At 37.1% G+C, this 11,852-nt stretch overlaps 1 protein-coding gene across 1 annotated transcript in view; it reads left to right on the top strand.

The window, feature by feature from the left end:
- Nucleotides 1–1,369: 1,369 nt before the first annotated feature.
- The window catches only part of dlg1 (discs large 1), a 142,891-nt gene continuing 132,408 nt past the window's right edge, over nucleotides 1,370–11,852 (top strand). Inside the window, exon 1 of the mRNA XM_065301701.1 lies at nucleotides 1,370–1,375. The gene's annotated coding sequence lies outside the window, so the exon portion shown is untranslated. The remainder of the gene's footprint in view (nucleotides 1,376–11,852) is intronic.

Below are 11,852 nucleotides of genomic sequence, written 5' to 3'. Positions count from 1 at the left end.
TAGTAAATCTTGTGACATGTTTTAAAATGTGCACTTGGTTTCACAGTTTTATGTTGATCAAATTGAGCTGCAGTGGTGATGCACGTAATGCGGCGCTGTGCGCACTGAATTACGTGAATGTTTTGATTCTAATTTATAATATTGCATTGATCGCACGTTATCACGCACATTAGAATATCATACGTGCAGTCTGTGAGTCACAATCCCGTCTAAAAGTCGCGTTTTATCCGCCAAGGTCGGTGATGTGCCCGCGGTAGAGTAAAATACAAAAATCCCACATGTAACAGTTTCATTTGAATTATTCTCGGATCACACGCATTGCTTTCCGCAAATAAGAGGTTATATGGATTTACTGAAGTTTGATTAGTCACAAAACTTTCTCGATGTGCATACAAATATAATTTACAAGTGTTTATTAATAATTTAGAATTGACAAGTGTGACTGCTGACAAAAGTTTAAACGAAATGTAGAAAAGGTGAATGTTTTGTTTTAAACTTCAACTAAGTTATCAGTGTTTCGGCAATCAGTAGATTTATTCCAGATTTCCTGGCTTTTTCATTTTACTTAGCTTCGTCCATCAATCTTTCCGGATTGGGAGAAAAGTTAACGCACCCGGGGCTGTCGCAGCAGTCCGGGTCGAACCGCAATTTATTCACCGCAAGGAAACTGCGCAATTAATTGAAACTCACCGACTAATAGCCGCCCTTTGTTGTGTTTCCATTGATTGCTCCAAACACCACACGCGCTAACGGTTCCAGCGAAAATTGATTAGTGTTTGCACGTTAGCCCATAGTTGCTATTGATAATATTTTCTTATTATATCGTACGTAATAGAAAAAGATTACAATGATTTATCGGACCTGTGATTAAATTAAATTGGAACAATGCCGAGAAGGAATTGTTTCACTGGTGATTTAGTCAAATTATTGGAAGATACATTTTCGATGCAATTTTGCATGATTAATAGTCTCCTTAGAGCGCGCATAATGCAAATTGCGAATAAGTAAAGAGCGCCGAGCGGAAATTGAACATTGCAAGCAGCGAGCATCAAAGAGTATTTTAACACAAATTGATTTTTCGGAGTTGCGCTCAAAGTGGAATTTACTTATCTTGGCTTCGTCGATCGACTGCATTGGGTTCTTTATAATCTGACATTGGGGGACAGATAAAGTTGTTTGTCGTGAAATATAAACACTAAGAATATATCGATTTTTGACTAGTTAAATCGTGCATCGCAAGATCAAAACATTGATTTTGTAGTAACGTGAAGTGAAGTGTAGTGTAGTGAAATGTAGTGAAGTGGTTGTAGTGTTATGTAACATTATTGGTGCGGTAAAAGTTAGCAGAAAGTAACATCGAAGTGTTCAGGCACAGGTAACAATTCAAATTAGAAAGCAACCGTAATTTTAATAGCCCACACGCATTTAACGTGACTCGGGAGTTAAATTAAACCTCCTGCAACGCAAGCAATTAATGCCGAGTATTACAGCGAAGCGAATTCGGCTGAATGTTCTATTGTGAAGCTAAGATACAACAAAACTATAATTTAAATTAATTCTTTCTACTTCCACTTTTAAAGCGCTAGTTTTTTACATGGCTTTGAGACATTAAAAGTAGTAGTTTAAACACGAGCGATCAAGACCAATAAAAATGTACTTTAGTCACGGATTTTAGCCACGGGGTGGAGGCTGTGCCTGCGCATTTGCTTGCACGGCGCGCCACGACATTTATAACGTTTCATTTTCCAGTAATGTGCGAGCGAATTTCGAAGATTTAAAATACAAAAGTTCAAATACAAAAATCTCAACGTGGAAATAAAGTAGAAGTAAAAAAAATAACGTATGCATAACGTGGCTAAACGTTGTTAAACACTCGATTAATTAAATGTTCGCTACACTCTTTCACGATCTCGTGACTAAAACTCCCGTTTAGCCACTTGATACTAAATATACTATTTTACATACAATATACTTTAATAATATTATCTTAGTTGTTGATTATCCCAGTGGCGGATTACGGCCTAGGCGCACTAGGCGCGCGCCTAGGGCCCCGGCTGCCTGGGGGGCCCCGGCTGCCTGAGGGGCCCCTGGCACTTATATGTCCCATATAGACATAGTAATTCCACAAATACTTCATCAGTTGGTTTTGACCTCAGCCTTTATGAATAGCGTATTGGTTTTCACTTGGCGCCCAAAACGGCATTTCACACGTGTCCGCAAAGCAACCGTCACGGATATATAGCTGACTTAAAACTTTTTATCTCCGATTTTATTTCTTTATGACAAACTGTTTAAAATAAAATTTGGATGTTTTCTGCCACGAATTTTTGTGACCTTTTCTTGAATATTGCATTAGAAAGTTGTAGCTATAATGCGAGTAGTATATTGCCAATTTTTTTTTAAATTTCGAATATCTGTGGAGGAGATGAGTTGAGGAATATTCCATTAAGGTTGTAAAATAGCGGGTAACTCTCTTTTTTGGAATATTAATTATTTCGTCTTTCTATCATTTTTTCACATCTGCGGAACACGTTGTACCAACGTTTATCCTCCTACAATTTTTATCTAGATTTTTGGGGTGGTAGTTGGATTAAAAAAAAACAGAGTTCAAAAGAGTTCGATCAATTTGAGACGGCACTGTTAACAATTTTCTGGAACAAACTCCTACAGAGAATCGAAATTACCAGCAAATACTTACAGGAACCAAAGACAAATATTCTTAATAGTGTTAGTTTATTAAAATCATTAAACGAATTTATAACAGTGGTCATAAATAATTTCGAAACTGTTGAAGAGGAGGCTAAATCCCTAACAGCTCATCATTCTTATAAAGAGATGAGACAAAGAAAACGCAAATATCCATATGATGAAACGAACAAAAATGATACAGCATTTTCGTCAAGAAATTTTTTTATTGTCAACATTTTTTATATTGTATTAAAATTTTCTTTGATTTAAAATTAAGCCGTGTTGAGACTAATAATTGTGTAGAGCGATTATTGTCTAAGTATGAAAAAGATATTGAGCCAGAATATTTCACTGATGAGTTAACTCATTTTCTAAAATACGTACAAGAAGAAAATATTAGAGATCCACATGAAATGTATGCAACATTAAGTAATGGTCTAAAATCAACTTTTCCAAATATACACACTATACTGCAAATTTTTTTGACCTTGCCCGTTTCTAATGCAAGTGGAGAAAGGACATTTTCAGTTTTAAAACGAGTCAAAAACTATCTGCGCAATAGTCTTTCACAAGAGCACTTAAATGACTTCGCATTCATGTTCATAGAAAATGATATTTTTAAAAAAACTAGAGTACGACAAAATTATTGAAATCTTTGCCCAAGAGAAGGCAAGAAAAGTAAATTTGTAATTTGTATTTAAATACGATTACCGTTTTTGAGCACACGTACGATGAACTCGAGAACCAAGATAGCATTGAAAACGATAATCCCATCGATCGGTTCTGAAATCAATTAACGCACAACACCTGGTCCACCGCGAAGAGCGAATCGGAAGATAATCCATTAAATTTTGGAATAGTGCATGTGGATTAGGCCTGCTGGGGATACCACGATAAAAAAAAAACGCGCCAGGTGCTCTACCTCATGGTGGTGTGGAAATGAGTTTTTGGCACAAACGAATGTGGAAGTAGACTTTGCGGCGCCCGTACGTTAAAACTATTAATTTTACTGGGCTAATAACCGTTTTTGAAAATTTTCGGATTTAGGGGCCCCAAACTTGATTTGCGCCTAGGGCCCCACTGAAGTATAATCCGCCACTGGATTATCCACAAATTACGAGCTGAATAAACCAAACATTCAACTTTAGCCTTTTCACCGAAAACAACATCGCTTGTAGGCTAATGTAGATTTGTTCATATCTAAGATGTAAAGTCTGGTAAAAGGTTCGCGCGAAGAGCTGAAAATCAAATCCTGGTCCTGGGTCGACCGGACTTCGAATGGGATAATTCGTCCGGGTGCAAAGGACGAGCGCAAAGGTCGGCTGTTTGCCTTCCTGCTTATTATTATTAATCGCCAGGCCTTAAACGCACCGCCACACCAACGCGCGTCTCTGGATAAACATAATACCAGCAGTCTGTTAACCATTTAATTATACATGAACGTGTACGAGTATGTATTTCGAATCTCTCACTTCCAATCTGCTTCCATCCGGTATTCAGTGTATTATTAAAGAAAAACATGCCAAGAATATTTTTACTACACTAAAATCGTAATTAAACATAAGCCACAGAATAATAAAAACAATTTGTTCTTAAATTACCGAAAAAAATCACATTTTAAAGTTTTTCTTTGAAATATTTCATTAGAAACAATTACCACCTTCAATTATTCAATAACTTGATGTAACTACTACCTGAATATATGCCCGTATACCATTATTTCCGGCTATCAATAATTTTGGTTATACGCTTCATATAAATAGCATTATCGAAGGATGAATCCAGCCGGGCAACAAAACCACCCCGATAGAATGCAATACAGGACGCCGGGTGTGCATGCCGTTGCCCACTGGACCATCGGACAGGATCCAATCAAATTAACATCATTAATTATCCGTCAGCGCAATTTGATTCATATCTCTCTCAGGGCTAACATCGAAGCCAATAACGCGCCTCACCAAGAGTATTCTGGTTGATTCGAGCGCTGAATAAATATTGATAGGATTCGATTCAATGTAAGCACACCACTATTTTGTTCTTGCACATATGGTTGTTGTTCGGCTGGCATTGTCCCAGTTGTTTGTTTAACGCAATCCAATGCGAAATATTATCCAAATACTATGCAGTAGTAGCATTCAAGAGGAATTATTCATTAACATATTATATATTCAGTAGTGGGACCAGCAAATCTTTCGGAATCATGATTGTAATTTTAGAGTGGACACATATGTTCGCATGTAGTGTAACAGATTGCAGAATAATGTAAATATGGCGAGTGTGGATTACAGAATGGCTGACATTTTGTCAGATAGGTTATGTTTTATGCACAACTGATTGTTTTGTGTTCTCAAGCATCTACTTATCAACTATTTGCATATTGGTATGCTAAATTACTCTGGGCAAACAGAAGTCTGAGCTTGACGTGTTGAAGGTATTGCCAGCTGCGCTAAAGTCTATAGAAATGCATGTGCTTCTCAATTTCCCCGCATACTCACCTATGCCCTGAGTTCTATTGACATTCACGCATGTACATTTTGGCACACTTCTCCACCATCCGCTGGTATTTATGTTCCTAATGCGTTTGGTACAAACTTTGCAGTAATTACAAATCCTGCTGGTAAATTGAAAATCGGATCAATAACATAATGAGATAAATATCAAACTATTTTCGAAATGTCGGAAGTTTTGCGCGCGCTGAAATGTTGAAAGTTAGCTCATAACTTTTTTTTGTGTATCGTGAGTTGCCGCTGCGGTTATGAGTAGCGTGGGTGGGCCGATGATGGAAGGGTTTTCGGCTCGATTAGATATCCGCCCTGCGATTGCGTTAACGACGTCGGGGTTTGGCGTAACTCCAATTTGAAAATGACCAAATACAAAAACAGCTCCGCCACGATTACGTGCGCTGCTTTTTTTCCTCATCTCTTAGTTTTTCCGCATTGCAAATTTTGTATCCTTGACAAAATCTGCTTTGAAAAACAAACAGACGTATAAATTACGCTTGTTTGTTTGTAATGTTTATGGCATTTCTTAGCTGTGTGTAGTCTTTAGCGTGTCGTATGGTGTAGACATAAACGTTTTATGATTTGATTTCAATTTGTTGCAGGTGAGTCGCGCGAAGAGCGCTTGCAGTTGACAGTTTATAAAATAAAACCCGACGGAATAAATTGCATTTCATTTGGCACGAGTGCATCGCCCATAGCGCTCGGTAAGTATAAATAAACCATGCGAATGCAATGCGACAATGCGAATGTGAATATGGTGCAGTTGAATACAATACTGAGAATTGTATGCTGCAAGCGAAATTTTGACTTTGCATATTTCGTTAACTGTTGCTGATCGTTTAATCAGCGTAGTGCTTTGTTTTTCACACGACAAATAAATAATAGGAAATAATCAGTAAGTAGCTTTATGCGGATTAATTATAAAACAATTTTATAAATAAAATAATGAAGGTTTTAATTTTAATTAGAAAATCTCAACGATTTCCTTTGAAAAAACTCGTAATCACGTTTTATAAATTCAATTTATTCAATAAAATTTAATTTTAAACCCATTTTAGTTTAAAAATAAGGTTTTAATTAAAATTTTAAACAAATTGATTTATTATTCAAGGTTACAAGATAATTAATGTACCAATTATAATTCTAATGCAAGAGATTTGTATTTCCTGACCTTGTTCCTCGCTGCACGCTCATTTTTAGAGCTTTGAGCTTGTGTCAAGTGCGAAATTTTCAAATAAAGCAGGAAAAAGACAGGCATTCTTCCTGAAGGATTTTATCGCAGGGCGCAGCAAATAAATATACTGTCGCATCAACGCAGAGGAAGGGCGCTTCACAGTGTGGCGCTGGGAATTCAGTTTGATTGAGTTGCCGGATAAAAGCTCGCGTCGCGCGTAAAAAGCTTCATATTAATGTTGTCTGGCCATCGAGGACGACGTATCTCGACCGCTGGATTAAATTAAGAATGCCGTCGCGCGGATACACGACGCGCTGCGGAGGAGTGCGGCTTTTTAGCGCGCATAAAATAACCCCCTGGATGATAACGCGGCATAACGATCTTGTCAAGCTCGAAGATGATTAAAGCGTCGCTTTTATTTCTTATTTTGACGCAGTGCATGCGGGGCGGCAACCACACTGAAGTTTTATTTATCTCCGCTTTCATTATGTTCAAGTTTTTTTATAAGAAAAAAACAGGAAATAAAAAGGTAAAATCGTGGTGTGTTATCCAGGTGTGAACTATAAAACTTAAAAAATAGTTTACGAGAAAAAATGTTATTACCTTGATGAAAAGACAAAAAATTACCAAAAATAACGATTTCGTTGTTTTTATTTGATTTTTAGATAAAATATTAACGAAAAACTCTTTTTTATGGCAAATAAATATACTTTAGTCACAAGTGGCACTCGTAATAAATTATGATACTCGTGACCACCTACGAATGACATGACAACAATATCTTGATATGCTTTGATATCACAATTTCGGCAATCAGACATGACGTGAGCAGGTTTTGATCTGTCCACGCAATTATCGCACAATTTGCTAATAACTTGACGGTCTGTCACGTGACAAGGCAGGAAACAGCAAAGCGGCAAGCGAGTGAGCTTTGAACGGCTGCAGAAGCGGCCAAGATACTGTCCGGAAGGTGTAATGGATGCTTTCGAGCTAGGTGGGACAAGGGGTCTGTCGGGGACACGTGTCGTATCGTGTTACTGATTGTGTTAGTGCCCCCAGGACGAATATTAAGGCGGGGAGAGAAAGGCGACGCCAACGGCTTGGGCCTCATCCATCAGAATTAATGTCGTCACGGGCTATACCTGATTTTCTTCCGCCGGAGTGCGAAATTTATTTTGGAACAAACGATTTAACTTTTAATTTTCTTTATTTTTTCTTTGGATGGGATAAAAGTGTTTTGTATGTTTTAACCTTGGTATTTTTTTGGAATGTTAAATTATTCCATCTCAGTCATAGGAAAGAAAAACGGGAGGTTATAAGAGCGTGACACAGCGTCCACTTCAAACCCTCATTCTTATCGGCGGGAAAAGGGTTTATAGATGACAAATTTATGAAGACCAACACAGGTCCCAGCAAGCCGCATTTTATTTCTTTGCGCTCTGAATTTACGACTGAGCATAAACTTCCAACCGGACTGTTTTTCATATGCGCGTATTGTGCGTGTCTTTTTCAGTTCATACACATTTTTTCGCTTTCTGATAAATCTAAAACTGTTTTCACTAAAATTCACACAATTTCATTTATTTTACAAAAAAAATAACAACGCATTCATTATCGTGTTAATTATTTATTTGAGTGTCAATTGAAACAGAAAAAATCCAGTTTTATTTCGAATCGCGCATAATGCGGAATCCGGTTGCGAGTTGTGCGGCGCAGACGCGTCGCGCTGGTTATCACGAGGCGTTGCGCGTCGAGCCGCCGCTGTTGGGGCAGCAGTTCGCGAAAACCGCGTTCCGACCACGGACAGCCGCATCCCGTGCCGCCGATGTGTGCTCGCGCACTAGTGACCTGTTGACAGGATTCACGCGATAAATCATATACCATACATGTGTGAGTGTCTCGAGTGAACTCTCATGCATAACACTGCGTAATCATCCATTAATTAATAAATATAACAATATAAAACTATTTTTGTTGCCAAAATAAAAAAAAAAAACTATAGTGATAGTGTGTATGTGGAATTTTTATAAATCAAGCAAGATACAGGATTAATGAAATATTTATAATGATAGTGAGCAAGTAAGTTGAATTTACTTTTAATTAATTAACAAAAATATTATCACACGGAAAAGTTACCTTAATTATAGAATAATACACGTTGGTTAATCAAAATACAATCTGCCCATCAAAACTCTTTGGGAGTATATAAAATAATGCGGAAGAGAAAATTTTAATTTTTTTCTCTCAAAAAGTTTAACACAGAATAAATGCCCTAAAGCTGCATCCTTGTAATTCATGCTTGGGTCGATCATAAGCGTGAACGATTTTTAAAACTCTCCTTTCAACAGCGTGCCATACTCATATTTAACAACCATTAAAGTTTCCTGTTTTCTTGAACGTTTCAAAGTGTTTTTATAAGACTTTCCGTGAGTTCATCAACAAACTGACACCACTAAATTAACTTGCATTTAAAAATTACTAGCTTTATTAAAATACAAAGTTTTGTTACATATTTTTCATATTTTGAGAATATTATAAAAGGAAAGTATTTTATGCATACTTTTTGTGGTTTATGTGAATCCTTTGAAACCAATGCAGGCTCAGAAAACAGAGAGCACTTGCTTCGACATGTCGTGTGCAACCAACAAAAATAAGCCAGTTGGATCCGTTGGTAACCTCGACTCGAGTGGCGCATTATGCGAGATGTATATTCCGAGGGCAGCAAACGAAATGGCACATTCAGCCAAGTTTGCTATTGTGCGGTGCCCGGCGCCTCCACATAGCGCATCAAAGCAACTTTATAACTTTTATGTGTTTATCGGCGCGACGTAAAAAACCGCAACGTAGCGGCGTGACGAACAACTTCCGAGAAAATATTTTATTTTATTTTTTCCATAAAGTTAAAAATTGTATCAAAAATTACCACATATACAAAAAATTTGGTTGGAAAATATTGCAAATGGGTATAAAATTAACATCACTTGTACTACGAGTATGTAAAGTTGTAAAGTTATCGTCTCGTGCAGTAGATGTGCATGCACTGGAGAAAATCGCTAAAACGTATCAACTTCATTTTACGCGCGTCGAGGTGCCTTACGCTTGCCATCCCGATACTTTCTGACTTGATTTATAACTTTTATTTCTTTAATGGCGTGCGGCGGTCGCGTTGAAAATGTAGAAATGTCTCTCCGTTCTTAGCGCACCGGATTTCCATCGTGATGGATAACGTTTCGCGTTTTTCAATATACGTCGGTTTGCTGGGCATATATCGGAGACAAGCCGACAAACGCGATGAGATGGCAAAATTAAATGAATTTTTGTTTTGTGTATTACTTTGTTTTTATTCAAACAGTGCGTGATAATTATATTTTACTAAACAACACAAAACAAAACATTCTCTGATTGAATTTATTCCAAAGTTTTAATTAATCATCTACCAATACATATGTAGACATTATTTTGAAAACTAACTACATATGTAAAATGTGCTTTGATTTGGGTTTTGTTTTATGCGTGAGAAACAAAAATACCACATTTGCTTTTGTGTTTTTAATCATTACATCTTTTTGTTATAAATTCGTGTTAAATGTTGTTTAATACAATGGATTTGATTTATTAATTGAAAAAAGTCTTGATACTTACATGAAACATTAAATATTTAAGTTGAAATATCAAGAAACAAACGCTTGCAGTTTGTAGTTTCAGTTTTCATGTCAAGAAATTGGATTAAACCTCTTTAAACTCATTTTTATATTAAAAAAATTAGCAAAACCTGTGCCGAAACACTCCAACGCCGACATTTCGCAGTGTTTGGATCCGGCTGTTGGGCATTACGCTCTGCTTAAATTTTTGAACGACGCGAAAGCTCTCGGCGTCTTGCAGTGCGTCGCAGACGAACATCTGTCAGTCGCAGGTTGCCCTAACGCGCCCTGGCATTCCCGAAAATCGTGCAATAATAATCGGCCTGCTTTTAAGCAGTTTTTCGCCTTGCTTCCGTTTTCGGGTGCTTGTGTTTGTTTTTTCTTTGCGCCGCTCAAGCCGACCGTGTGTGTCTTATGTGTTTGAAGCTGAAGGAAACAGAATTTATATCTACGTCTGCAAAACAAACACGGCCAAAATTGTTTGTTGCCAGAAGGGGGGTGGCAGTAAACACACCCTGAACTACGGGACAGCGTTTGGGAGAGCAGCAACTGCCAACTGCATTCCTGCATTCGGCTGCGTCTAGGAAATTATATATCAAACTTTTAGGAAGCCCTTGTCCAAATTTAACGCATGCAAGCAAAGTTTGAATTGTTCCAGATGTCGATGAGGACTATATTTACTAGTCTTTATGTACATTCGTTTTTGTGTCGTTCAAAAACGTGACGAGTATTGACGTAAAAAAAAATGAATAAAATTTATGATTTATTTTCTGATTCATTCGTCGTGCGATTTTAATTAATCTGCCATTGTCTCCAACTCGGCAAAGTGCTCTGAAGCTCGCCCGCTTCCGCTTCAGCAGCTCATCGCTCCGGTCGCTGGTATAAGTGATGATTAATCATTTTAAAATCGTTTCCATGATCTCCAAGCTACGGTCGTCGGCCCTCGGAAGCTGATTGCTTCCAGCAAACACAAACTCTGCCTCGCCAGCCATGACAAACCTTCTGAATTGTTAATAAGCCCAGGCGAACGCCCACGCGAATTAAACTGATCTGCACGGTTAATAAATAAATAACCGATAAGTCCGAGAGTGATAAACGGCATACGAGACACACTCGTTCGGCTGTGATGAATATGTGCAAAATTACGGGCGGGAAGTTTGGAAAGCGAGTAAGTGATTGTGGATCGAAATGGAATGCCATGTAAGGGTTGATGGAAAAGCGGAAAGATAGACTTTTGGGGTGGACTTTGCATGAATATTGCTGCCTCATATAGGCATCACTTAAACTGCCTAGCATTAATAAAATATATACTCATCATAACAGAAACTCAAGCCTGCTTTTTCTATTTAGCTTGGTTTTAATTAATAAAATATTATTAGCAAATCCTGGAGCATGAAGGAACATAACAATTATTTTCTAAATTAAAAACAGTAAAGAGAAACGGATTGAAGATTATTAATTTTCTATTAGAAAACATATTTAAATCGGCAAAACAAGAATGGTCAAAACTAATTTATTTCGAAAAATTGGAATATCTTCTAAACTAGAAGCGGTAGTGACCAATCGATTGAAGATAATGAAAGTTCGGAATGTATTTTATGTTATTAAATAATAAAATATATAAATTTCGTAGGATATAAGTTCAAAAGTAGTGACTAAAAGTGCTAAAACGAGTAATTTTCAAGTTTTTTTCTTCTGAATTTTCTTTGTTTTTTGATTGGAATATCTCGTAAACTAAAAGCGATAGAGAGACGGATTGAAGATTCCTAATCTACTGAAAATTCTCTATAATATAAGAGTTAAATCGAAAAAATAAAAGCTGTAGAACATTAATTAAAATAAAAAATG

The sequence above is a fragment of the Atheta coriaria genome, unplaced genomic scaffold (assembly GCF_025399875.1).
Source record: "Atheta coriaria isolate IRGN ID8LTWV9N9 unplaced genomic scaffold, Caltech_Dcor_3.1 hic_scaffold_4_pilon, whole genome shotgun sequence".
Taxonomy (NCBI): domain Eukaryota; kingdom Metazoa; phylum Arthropoda; class Insecta; order Coleoptera; family Staphylinidae; genus Dalotia; species Dalotia coriaria.
This window is presented reverse-complemented; position numbering and strand designations above follow the sequence as displayed.